The sequence below is a fragment of the Aethalodelphis obliquidens genome, unplaced genomic scaffold (assembly GCF_003676395.1).
Source record: "Aethalodelphis obliquidens isolate GAN/ISIS:26980383/991018 unplaced genomic scaffold, ASM367639v1 scaffold117, whole genome shotgun sequence".
Taxonomy (NCBI): Eukaryota; Metazoa; Chordata; class Mammalia; order Artiodactyla; family Delphinidae; genus Aethalodelphis; species Aethalodelphis obliquidens.
The window spans coordinates 141,181-154,383 of NW_020838061.1; positions in this window are offsets into that span (position 1 = coordinate 141,181).

Sequence of the window (13,203 nt, forward strand, 5' to 3'; positions counted from 1 at the left end):
AAATAACACACAAGTGAATGCCCATAAGGTTAACAGGTGATCTTTCAGCAGAAACTCTGCAAACCAGAAGGGACTGGCAGGACATATTTAAAGTGATGAAGGAGAAAAACCTACCTCCAATATTATGCTACCAAGCAAGGATCTCATTCAGATTTGTTGGAGAAATTAAAACCTTTACAGACAAGCAAAAGCTCAGAGACATCAGCACCACCAAACCAGCTTTACAACAAATGTGAAAGGATGTTCTCTAGGCAAGAAACACAAGAGAAGGAAAAGACCTACAATAACAAACACAAAACAATTAAGAAAATAAGAATATGAACATACATATTGATAATTACCTTAAATGTAAATGGATTAAATACTCCCACCAAAAGACACAGACTAGCTGCATGGATACAAAAACAAGGCCCATATATATGCTATCTACAAGAGACCCACTTCAGACCTAGAGACACATACAGACTGAAAGTGAGGAGATGGAAAATGATATTCCATGCAAATGGAAACCAAAAGAAAACTGGAGTAGCAATTCTCATATCAAACAAAAGAGACTTTAAAATAAAGACTATTAGAAGAGAGAAAGAAGGACAATACATAACGATCAAGGGATAGATCCAAGAAGAAGATATAACAATTGTAAATATTTATGTACCCAATATAGGAGCTCCTCAATACATAAGGCAAATACTAAGAGCCATAAAAGGGGAAATCGACAGTAACACATTCATAGTAGGGGACATTAACACTCCACTTTCACCAATAGATATATCATCCAAAATGAAAATAAATAAGGAAACACAGCTTTAAATGATACATTAAACAAGACGGATTTAATTGATATTTATAGGACATTGCATCCAAAAACAACAGAATACACATTTTTCTTAAGTGCTCATGGAACATTCTCCAGGATAGATCATATCTTGGGTCACAAATTAAGCCTTGGTAAATTAAAGAAATTGAAATTGTATCAAGTATCTTTTCCGACCACAATGCTATGAAACTAGATATAAACTACAGAAAAAGATCTGTAAAAAATAAAAACAGATGGGGGCTAAACAATACACTACTTAATAACAAAGTGATCACTGAAGAAATCAAATAGGAAATCAAAAAATACCTGGAAACAAATGACAATGGAGACACGACGACCCAAATCCTCTGGGATGCAACAAAAGCAGCTCTAAGAGGGAAGTTTAAACCAATACAATCCTACCTTAAGAAACAGGAAACATATCGAATAAACAACCTAACCTTGCACCTAAAGCAATTAGAGAAAGAAGAAGAAGAACAACAACAAAAAACAATGTTAGCAGAAATAAAGGAATCAAAAAGATCAGATCAGAAATAAATGAAAAAGAAATGAAGGAAACGATAGCAAAGATCAGTAAAACTAAAAGCTCTTTCTTTGAGAAGATAAACAAAATTGATAAATGATTAGCCACACTCATGAAGAAAAAAAGGGAGAAAACTCAAAGCAATAGAATTAGAAATGAAAATGGAGAAGTAACAACTGACACTGCAGAAATACAAAAGATCATGAGAGATTACTAGAAGCAACTCTATGCCAATAAATGGACAACCTGGAAGAAATGGACAAATTCTTAGAAATGCACAACCTGCCAAGACTGAATCAGGAAGAAATAGATAATATGAAAAGACCAATCACAAGTACTGAAAGTGAAACTCTGTTTAAAAATCTTCCAACAAACAAAAGCCCATGACCAGATGGCTTCACAGGCAAATTCTATCAAACATTTAGAGAAGAGCTAACACTTACCCTTCTCAAACTCTTCCAAAATATAGCAGAGGGAGGAAAACTCCCAAACTCATTCTACGAGGCCATCATCACCCTGATACCAAAACCAGACAAAGATGTCACAAAGAAAGAAAATTACAGGCCAATAACACTGATGATCATAGATACAAAAATCCTCAACAAAACACTAGCAAACAGAATCCAACAGCACATTAAAAGGATCATACACCATGATCAAGTGGGGTTTATTTAAGATATGTAAGGATTCTTCAATATACGCAAATCAATCAATGTGATACATCATATCAACAAATTGAAAGAGAAAATCCATATGGTGATCTCAATAGATGCAGAGAAAGCTTTTGACAAAATTGAACAGCATTTATGATAAAAACCCTGCAGAAAGTAGGCATAGAGGGATCTTTCCTCAACATAATAAAGGCCATATATGACAAACCCACAGCCAACATCGTCCTCAATTGTGAAAAACTGAAAGCATTTTCTCTAAGATTAGGAAAAAGACAAGGTTGCCCACCTTCACCACTATTATTCAACATAGTTTTGGAAGTTTTAGCCACAGCAATCTGAGAAGAAAAGTAAATAAAAGGAATCCAAATCAGAAAAGAAGAAGTAAAGTTGTCACTGTTTGCAGATGACATGATACTATACCTAGAGAATCCTAAATATGTTACAGGAAAACCACTAGAGCTATTCATTGAATTTGGTAAAGTAGCAGGATACAAAACTAATGCACAGAAGTCTCTGGCATTCCTATACACTAATGATGAAAAATCTGAAAGTGAAATCAAGAAAACACTCCCATTTACCATTGCAACAAAAAGAATAAAATATCTAGGAATAAACGAACCTAAGGAGACAAAAGACCGGTATGTAGAAAACTAAAAGACTCTGATGAAAGAAATTAAAGATGATACAAATAGATGGAGAGATATACCATGTTCTTGGATTGGAAGAATCCACATTGTGAAAAAGACTCTACTACCCAAAGCAATCTACAGATTCAATGAAATCCCTATCAAACTACCATGGACATTTTTCACAGAAGTAGAACAAAAAATTTCGCAGTTTGTATGGAAACACCAAAGATCCCGAAAAGCCAATGCAATCTTGAGAAAGAAAAACGGAGCTGGAGGAATCAGTGTCCCTTACTTCAGACTATACTGCAAAGCTACAGTAATCAAGAGAGTATGGTACTGGCACGAAAACTGAAATATAGATCAATGGAACAGGGTAGAAAGCCCAGAGATAAACCCACGCACATATGTTCTCCTTATCTTTGATAAAGGAGGCAGGAATGTACAGTGGAGAATGGATAGCCTTTTCAATAAGTGGTGCTGTGAAAACTGGACAGGTACATGTAAAAGTATGATACTAGATCACTCCCTAATACCATACACAAAAATAAGCTCAAAATGGATTAAAGACCTAAATGTAAGGCCAGAAAATATCAAATTCTTAGAAGAATACATAGGCAGAACACTCTATGACATAAATTACAGCAAGATCCTTTTTGACTCACCTCCTAGAGAAATGGAAATAAAAACAGAAATAAACAAATGGGACCTAATGGAACTGCAAAGCTTTTGCACAGCAAAGGAAACCATAAACAAGACCAAAAGACAACCCTCAAAATGGGAGAAAATATTTGCAAATGAAGCAACTGACAAAGGATTAATCTCCAAAATTCACAAGCAGCTCATGCAGCTCAATAACAAAAGAATAAACAACCCAGTCCAAAAATGGGCTGAAGACCTAAATAGACATTTCTCCAAAGAAGATATCCAGACTGCCAGCAAACACATGAAAGAATGCTCAACATCATTAATCGTTAGGGAAATGCATATCAAAACTACAATGAGATATCATCTCACACCAGTCAGAATGGCCATCATCAAAATATCTAGAAACAATAACTGCTGGAGAGGGTGTGGAGAAAAGGGAACACTCTTGCACTGCTGGTGGGAATGTGAATTGGTACAGTCACTATGGAGAACAGTATGGAGGTTCCTTAGAAAACTACATATAGAAATACCGTATGACCCAGCAATCCCACTACTGGCCATATACCCTGAGAAAAACATAATTCAAAATGAGTCATGTACCAAAATGTTCATTGCAGCTCTATTTACAATAGCCAGGAGATGGAAACAATCTAAGTTTCCATCATCAGGTGAATGGATAAAGAAGGTGTGCCACATATATAAAATGGAATATTACTCAGCCATAAAAGGAAACGAAATTGAGCTATTTGTAATGAGGTGGATGGACCTAGAGTCTGTCATACAGAGTGCAGTAAGTCATAAAGAGAAAGACAAATACCATATGCTAACACATATATATGGAATTTAAGAAAAGAAAATGTCCTGAAGAACCTAGGGTTAAGACAGTATTAAAGACACAGACTTACTAGAGAATGGACTTGAGGATATGGGGAGGGGGAACGGCAAGCTGTGACAAAGTGAGAGAGTGGCATGGACATATATACACTACCAAATGTAAAATAGATTGCTAGTGGGAAGCAGCCACATAGCACAAGGAGATCAGCTCGGTGCTTTGTGACCACCTAGAGATGTGGGATATTTAGGGTGGGAGGGAAGGAGACGCAACAAGGGAGAGATATGGGAACATATGTATATGTATAACTGATTCACTTTGTTATAAAGCAGAAACTAACACACCATTGTAAAGCAATTGTACTCCAATAAAGATATTAAAAATAAAAAGGAGACATTTGAGCTGGGTCATGAAATATAAGAAATGTTTTTGAAAAACAGAGACAATGGGGCAAGTTTTTATGAAAGAATATCCAACTCGTTAATACCATAGCCAGGCTGTGAAATTGCATCATGAGATGGAATATGAGTATGACGTTGAAAGATGATATTAACTGAGGGAACAAACAAAATTTCCAGACCAGAAGCCAGACAAATTCGATGGTGGGCGGGACACAGGCTTGGCAACTGGCATATTAAGCCTAATGAAATTCTAAGGGACATAAAAGCAGCAGTAGAAAATTGTGATAACTCTACAGCAGTTTTGTTTTCGTTTTAAGAAATACTAAAGTATAAAATAAATGGAAGGAAGATGAACAAAGTACTGATTTAGTCCATGATGACTTCTTTGATTTTTTAAAAAATCATATAGTTTAAAAAGATTTCTTTTTGCCTGTTATATAAATGTGTTTGTATACTGCTGCTTTGCTGTGCTCTAAGTGTGCAAGTAATCTACCCCTTTCCCCTCACTCACCGTTAGTTTTGATGTATTCTTGCTGACCTGTGACTCTCAAGAATAAACTCTAATTCCATGATCTGCCTTCCTTCAATGATGTTCCATTTCCTGAACATTTCCTAATCTCTTTTATGTATAGGAAAATATTCTACTACTATTCCCTGAATTGTCAAGCTAATTCCTCATTAAGGTGTTACAAGTTTAATTTTGATTACTGTTTTAACTCAGGCTGCTATAACAAATACCATAAACTAGATGGCTTAAACAACACTTATTCTCACAGGTTTGGAGGTTAGTCCAAGATCAGGATGCAATCATGACTGGGTACTTATGAAGGACCTCTTCCTGGCTTGTAAATGCTACCTTCTTGCTGTATCCTCACATGACAGAGTTCTGTTATCTTCATTTCCTTATAATGGTACCAATCCCATCATGGGGAGCTCCACCTTCATGACCTCCTAAAAACCTAAAAATCTCCTTAAAGCCATACCTCTGAATATCATCACATTTGGGATTAGTGCTTCAAAATATGGATTTTTTATGGGGACGGAAACATTCAATCCATAGAAGTGATCCATCCATAGCAGTTAACTATAGTTTGAGGTCTTTAAAGACCTTAAAGCCAAAATATAACTGAATGAATTTCAAAAGTTTGGATTTGGAGTAATGTGAAATGCTTTAGAAAGTGGCATTTCTAGTACCTCTCCCAAATCACTATATATATATATATATATATATATATATATATATATATATATATATGTTATTCCACCTATATTTATGACTAGATCCAGTCAACACTTCATCCCAATTATTTGGACAGCATCATGATGCAGGAAAGAATACTGAACGTTGAATCAAGAGTGTTATTTTTAACACACATTTCTGAGAATAAAATTAAGATACTTATAATAAACAGGAACAGAATTTTTACAGGACGAAATAAGCATAACAAACAAAATCATGTAAAAATATTAACCATGATTAGTAATCAAAGCAACTATTGGAGATCATTTCTTTTATTTTTTTAACATCTTTATTGGAGTATAATTGCTTTAAAATTGTGTGTTAATTTCTCCTTTAAAACAAAGTGAATCAGATATATATATATATATATATATATATATATATATACATATATCTCCTCCCTGTTGTGTCTCCCTCCCACCCTCCCTATCCCACCCATCTAAATGGTCACAAAGCACTGAGCTGATCTCCCTGTTCTATGTGGCTGCATCCCACTAGCTATCGATAGCTATCGATGTTACATTTGGTAGTGTATTTATGTCCATGCCCCTCTCTCACTTTGTCACAGCTTACACTTCCCCCTCCCATGTCAAGTCTATTCTCTAGTAGGTCTGTATCTTTATTCCCATCCTGACCCTAGGTTCTTCGTAATCTTTTTTTTTTAATTCCATAAAAATGTGTTAGAATATGGTATTTGTTTTTCTCTCTCTGACTTACTTCACTCTGTATGACAGACTCTAGGTCCATCCACCTCACTACAAATAACTCAATTTCGTTTCTTCTTATGGCTGGGTAATAATCCATTGTATGTGTGTGCCACATCTTCCTTATCCATTCATCTGTCGATGGACACTTATGTTGCTTCCATCTACTGGCTATTGTAAATAGAGCTGCAATGAATAATGTGGTACATGACTCTTTTTAAATTATGGTTTTCTCAGGGTATATGCCCAGTAATGGGATTGCTCGGTCATATGGTAGTTCTACTTGTAGTTTTTTAAGGAACCTCCATACTGTTCTCCATAGTGGCCGTATCAATTTACATTCTCACCAACCGTGCAAGAGGGTTCCCTTTTCTCCACACCCTCTCCAGCATTTACTGTTTTTAGATATTTTTTTTTGATTATGAGCATTCTGAGTGGTGTGAGGTTATACATCTTTGTAGTTTTTATTTGCATTTCTCTAATGATTAGTGATGTTAAGCGTTCTTTCACGTGTTTTTGGCAATCTGTATATCTTCTTTGGAGAAATGTCTATTTAGGTCTTCTGCTCATTTTTGGATTGGGTTCTTGTTTCTTTGATATTGAGCTGCATGAGCTGCTTGTAAATTTTAGAGATTAATCCTTTGCCAGTTGCTTCCTTTGCAAATATTTTCTCCCATGCTGAGGGTTGTCTTTTCATCTTGTTTATGTTTTCCTTTGCTGTGCAAAAGCTTTTAAGTTTCATTAGGTTCCATTTGTTTTTTTTTTTTATTTCCATTTCTCTAGGAGGTGGGTCAAATAGGATCTTGCTGTGATTTATGTCATTAGAGTGTTCTGTCTATGTTTTCCTCTAAGAGTTTTATAGTGCCTGGGCTTACATTTAGGTCTTGAATCCATTCTGAATTTATTTTTGTGTATGGTGTTAGGGAGTGTTCAAATTTCATTCCTTTACATGTAACTGTCGAGTTTTCCCAGCACCACTTATTGAAGAGGCAGTCTTTTCTCCATTTCATATTCTTGCCTCCTTTATCACAAATAAGGTGACCATATATGCGTGGGTTTATCTCTGAGTTTTCTATCCTGTTCCGTTGATCTATATTTCTGTTTTTGTGCCAGTACCATACTGTCTTGATTAATGTAGCCTTGTAGTATAGTCTGAAGTCAGGGAGCCTGATTCCTCCAGCTCCGTTTTGCTTTCTCAAGATTGCTTTGGCTATTTGGGGCCTTTTACGTTTCCATATAAATTGTGAAATTTTTTTTCTCGTTCTGTGAAAAATGCCAAGATCATTTCTTATCTAATATTACAATCATATATACATATATATATATACACATATATGCCTAAATTTTATAAATACATAACATATAAATTTTATATGTATTATCTATGTGAGATATATATATATCTTTTTGGAGCTGTTGATGCTTCAGGGACAGTGGTACATTAATTCCCTGAAGATGGCAAAAGAAGGACAGCATAAACTTGTTTAACCTTCCCTGGGCATAGATGGTACCATATAGGAAATGTCACAAATGGGAAAATACTATTTGACTCAGTAATCTCATTAATAGAAATGTATTGTAATAAAAATATCTGAAGGAAAAAAAAAACTCTGGGCATGAAGGTGATGATTGCAATACTCTGTAGGAGGAAAACTTGGGAATTAAACTAAATGTATGAAATTAGGACTGTAGTTTACTAAAATATAAAATATAGTATGCATTCATTGAAATACTAATTGTGAAACCTTGAGAATTAGAGAGAAATGTTTATACTATAATGTTAAGAAAAATAGAGGAAAATACACTGGGTTTGCAACTAAGAACAATCTGCATGTTTGAGGACACGGGTAGACAGTAATATGCAAATGTGAAAATACTTGTATTAATGTGGTAGAATTTGGAGAGACTATCAGTATTTTAACTGTATTTTTATGTTTTTATATTATCAATTTTCGAAATTCTAGTCCATTAAAATAGTTGTGAGATCTTAGATTCATAATGTAACATTGCCTAGGACCTGGTTCCTACACAAATGCTGGTAGTTGGACTAGCATTCAGTATGTCACATCTTTCAGTGGACATTAGGATCATGCGTAGAAATTGTTGAACAGGTACATTGCTGACTCCACTTCAGACTTTTACTTGGTAGGTCTGGAGTTGGGTCCAGGGACCTGCATTTTTAATAAGAAATAATAAAAATAATATCCAAGTTCCCTTCCACCTATCACATTTTGTGTTTCATTGTGGTCCTTAACACACTGGGAACTCTCTATAATTAGTAGATTGAAAAGTTTTACTTTTTATTTTAATTTTTTCTACTTTATTCCTCAGTCTGAAGCAAAATGGATTCACAAGCTGCTTTAAAGAACAACTGAGCACTTCATTTCACAGACTGTCCTTACCACAGTTAACACTAGCTACTCTCAGGTGAGCATTTCTACTTCTGTGAAACTGTAATAAATAAAAACAAGTCTTCTGTGAGTACCAGGAGCTGAATTTTTTACATGTAATTTATAAAGATTATTTATAGAGATGTGTGCTTTATTTACTAAAAGCCTGAAGTACTCAAACCAAAATACTGCAGCATTTTACACCCTTTCACTTTGGAAGCTGTTTTTGACTTTAGGTTGAAACTTAGCAATCTTCTTTGGGATGCTCTTACCATGTTCTGTTAAATTTCTCTTTTATTTTATATTTAGAAAAAATAAAGAAAATGGAAGGTACCAGGTATTTCACACACTTAAAAGAAATAGAGAGCTATATGTAGATAGTAATCCCCACCTGCCACATACATATACAGAATTCCAAATGCAATCATTTACATTTAGATATTTTTCTTCAATTTTTTACTTTATTTAATGATAAACTGCAAGGGACCCTCGAAGAATAAGACACATTTATCAACCTTTTACATATTTCCATGAATATGCTTGTCACATTCTTTCCGAAGAGAGGAAAGTGATGTGGAAAGAAAGATAAATAAATAGATACATACATAGAGACAGATAGTCTGTTCAGGCTGCTATAACAAAAATACCATAAACTTGGTAGCTTATAAACAACAAAAATTTATTTCTCAAAGCTCTGGAGGCTGGGGAGTCCAAGACAAAGCACTGAATATTCAGTGTCTGGTGAGAGCCCACTTTCTGCTTCATAGATGGATCCTCTCACTGTGTCCTCGCATAGTGGAAGTGGACTAAGGAGTTCTGTAGGGTCTCTTTTATAAAAGTGTTAATGCCATTCATGAGGGCTCCACCTTCCCAAAGCACTTCCCAAAATTCCTACTCTTGTTGGATTAGGCCCTGCACAAATACCATCATATTAGGCATTAGGATTTTAACATAATGAATTTTGAAGAGTACACAAACATTAAATCTATAACAATGATAGATCTACAGATAGAATTACAAATATATATGAATTTGGCAATCTCCTTCGCTTCACCTAGTCTGCTTTCTGTTTTTTTTATTATAATATTGATTTCCATTTATTCTCAGAAATTACTAGATTTCGGATCCAATTCTTAAATAGGTATCACTTTTATAGCCTTTTTGATAAATTTACACGTGCCCTAAATGACATATAAAAGGTTTTTCATTGAAACATTGTAAATACAAAAAGTTTAGAAACAATCCAATCATCTGTCAATAAGTGATTGGTTGAATATATAAAAATGCTTCACCACAGTGGAATGTCATGTGAATGTGAAAAAGAATAAGGAAGCTCTCTATGTAGTGAGAGATGGAAAGATGCCCAGTATAAATTTAAGTGAAAAAAATCAGTGTGCAGAAGAGAGTATATGCTCTATGAGCTATAGTATTTTTCCGAAAGGGGGAGAGGGAATATATATATATTTCACATAAAGAAACCTTGGAAGGATACAAAATAAAATAATAAAAGTAATTACATATAAAGGAGGAATGGTGCTTGGAGAAATGAATAGATAAGGGACAAGGATGAAGTTTAGTTCCTATACTGATATTCAGCTAGTATGCATGAATAGAGCCATACGGTTTGATAAAATACTTCCAAAACAGTTGGTAAGTGGCACCTCACTGTTCACCCTCCACCTTAAATGTCACTCTGACCTTCTCCCCTGAAGCCCCAGCGATTCTCCAGGAATCAAAAGCTAAAATATAATGAGAAGTATAAAAGACTTATTGAGAGAAACACTGATGAGGAGTACAGGAGAAAGGGAGCAGGAGTAGGTGGGGAGAGCCTTCAGACTATCATGAAATTCTAACCTCTATGAAAGCAGAAAGGAAAGAAAGGAGAGGTGAGTAGGAAGAACCTGACACTGCTGTAACTCAGAGAAAGTCTCAACCAGGCCAATGAGGAGTGAGGGAGTCTGTGTTGGGTTGAAATATCCTGGTCTTAGTGTCCCCATGGTGCTCAATTACTGGCTGAGAACAGTCTAGTGAGAGTGTGGCTGCAGCTTACGCACTGGTGGATCTCAAATTTGCAGCAGTTAGAAGCTGTGAGGTGACTACACTCCTCACATCAGGACTATCACTACACAGATCCACTTCTACCTCCATATTAACTCCTCCAAAGTTTCCCTGGGCTTCTCCTCCTTAGGGGAAATTTAAAAGAGAACGGATAAATACTTCTTCTCCAAAAAAGACATACAGATGGCCAACAGACACGTGAAAATATGCTAAATATCACTAATTATAAGAGAAATGCAAATCAAAACTATAATGAAGTATCACTTCACAACAGTCATAATGGCTATCATCAAAAAGTCTACAAATGGGAATTCTCTGGTAGTTCAGTGGTTAGGACTCGACGCTTTCACTACCGAGGGTACTGGTTCAATCCCTGGTCAGGGAAATAAGATCCCACTAGCCATACAGCATGGCCAAAAAGAAAAAAAATGTCTACAAATAATAAATTCTGGGAAGGGTGTGGATAAAAGGGAACCCTCCTATACAGTTGGTGGGAATGTATATTCGTACAACCACTATGGATAACAGTATGGAGGTTCCTTAAGAGACTAAAAATAGAGTTGCCATATGATCCAGCAGATGCACTCCTGGGCATATATCTGGAGAAAACCCTAATTCAAACAGATACGTGCACCCCAATGTTCATAGCCGCACTATTTACAATAGCCTAGACATGGAAACAACCTAAATGTTCATCGACAGATGAAAAGATAAAAAAGATGTGTGTGTGTGTGTGTGTGTGTGTGTGTATATATATATATATATACACACACACACACACAGTGGAATATTAGCCATAAAAAATGATTGAAATGATGACATTTGCAGCAACATGGATGGACCTAGAGATTATCATACTAAGTGAAAAGTCAGACAGAGAAAGACAAATATCCTATGACATCACTTATATGTGGAATCTAAAAGAAAAAAATGATACAAATAAACTTACAAAACAGGAATGTACTCACAGATATAGAAAACACACTTATGGTTACCAAAAGGGATAGAGGGGTTGGGAGAGAGATAGATTAGGAATTTGGGGTTAACATATACACACTACTATATATAAAATAAATAAGTAGGTCCTACTGTATAGCACAGGAACTATATTTAATATCTTGTAATAACCTATAATGGAAAATAATCTGAAAATATATATATATATATATAACTGAATCACTTGGCTGTATACATGAAGCTAACACAACATTGTAAATTAACTATACTTCAACTTTTTAAATGGTTATAAAAAAACAAAATAAATAAAAGGAATAGTGGGAAAACTATAGCCTCCATCACTGTGGTTGATCTTAGGGCCACAATGGGTAGGCTTCCTACACTATTCATTCTAAACTCCCCTCATCCTCAAGTACTGCTTCTACAGGTTCTGATGCCTTACCTAGTGGTACTAACTTAATTCCTGAAGGATTTGAACCCCTAGTAATCATACCCTCCTCAAACCCCTTTCACAGTTAAAACTGGCAAGGGAGTATCCAGAGATGCCCAAGTGGATCATGTGTCTTCTATAGATATTCCTTCCTTCTCATATTGTGAAAAGTAGTTCTACCTCCTCCTGCTCATCAGGTTAAATTACCCTTGTCCAGATGGTGACTCTTCTTCACAATAACTGGCCTCTAGGCATAATGAGTCAAAAGTTCCCTGGCAGTAGCCATAACTTGTACTTCAATAACTACTGTTGTTTTATCCCCTGGCAAGAAAATGTCCCTCTTTTGGGATCAGGACCTATAACTCTGCAATGGACAGAGCTGATGCAACAAGAATATATGCCCCCAGTGAGTCATTGGAAGTGATGGTAAGTGAGGTCACTCCTGAGTATATCCCTTGGTTTCTGGGTATAGGTGTTTTACCTATTGAAAACAAAGCAACATATAGAAGCCTCTGATTTAATGCATATACTGCATCTTAAGGGATGTCACCTGATCTTGCAGAGTATTGCATCTAAGCTAACACTTCATTATGCCTTCAGTAGGTCGTTCAAGCTATCTCTGAAACTAGCTGCTTCTGGATAGTGCAATAGGGAATATGACCAGTGGATTTCATGGTCAGGAGCCTCCTTTACTGTGAAGTGCATCCCCTGGTCAGATGCTATACTCCTTCAAGGCAACCACTGAGTGTGACTGTAATGCCATTCATTTTAAGCTTGAAGCTGCATACTGAGCCAACCTATTTACAAACCAATCTCATGCTTTCTCTCCTTTTTATATATCTATAGATGCAAGCTGAGGGAGGGTACAGGTGCAAGTATGATGGATGACATAGAGACATGTGTTAC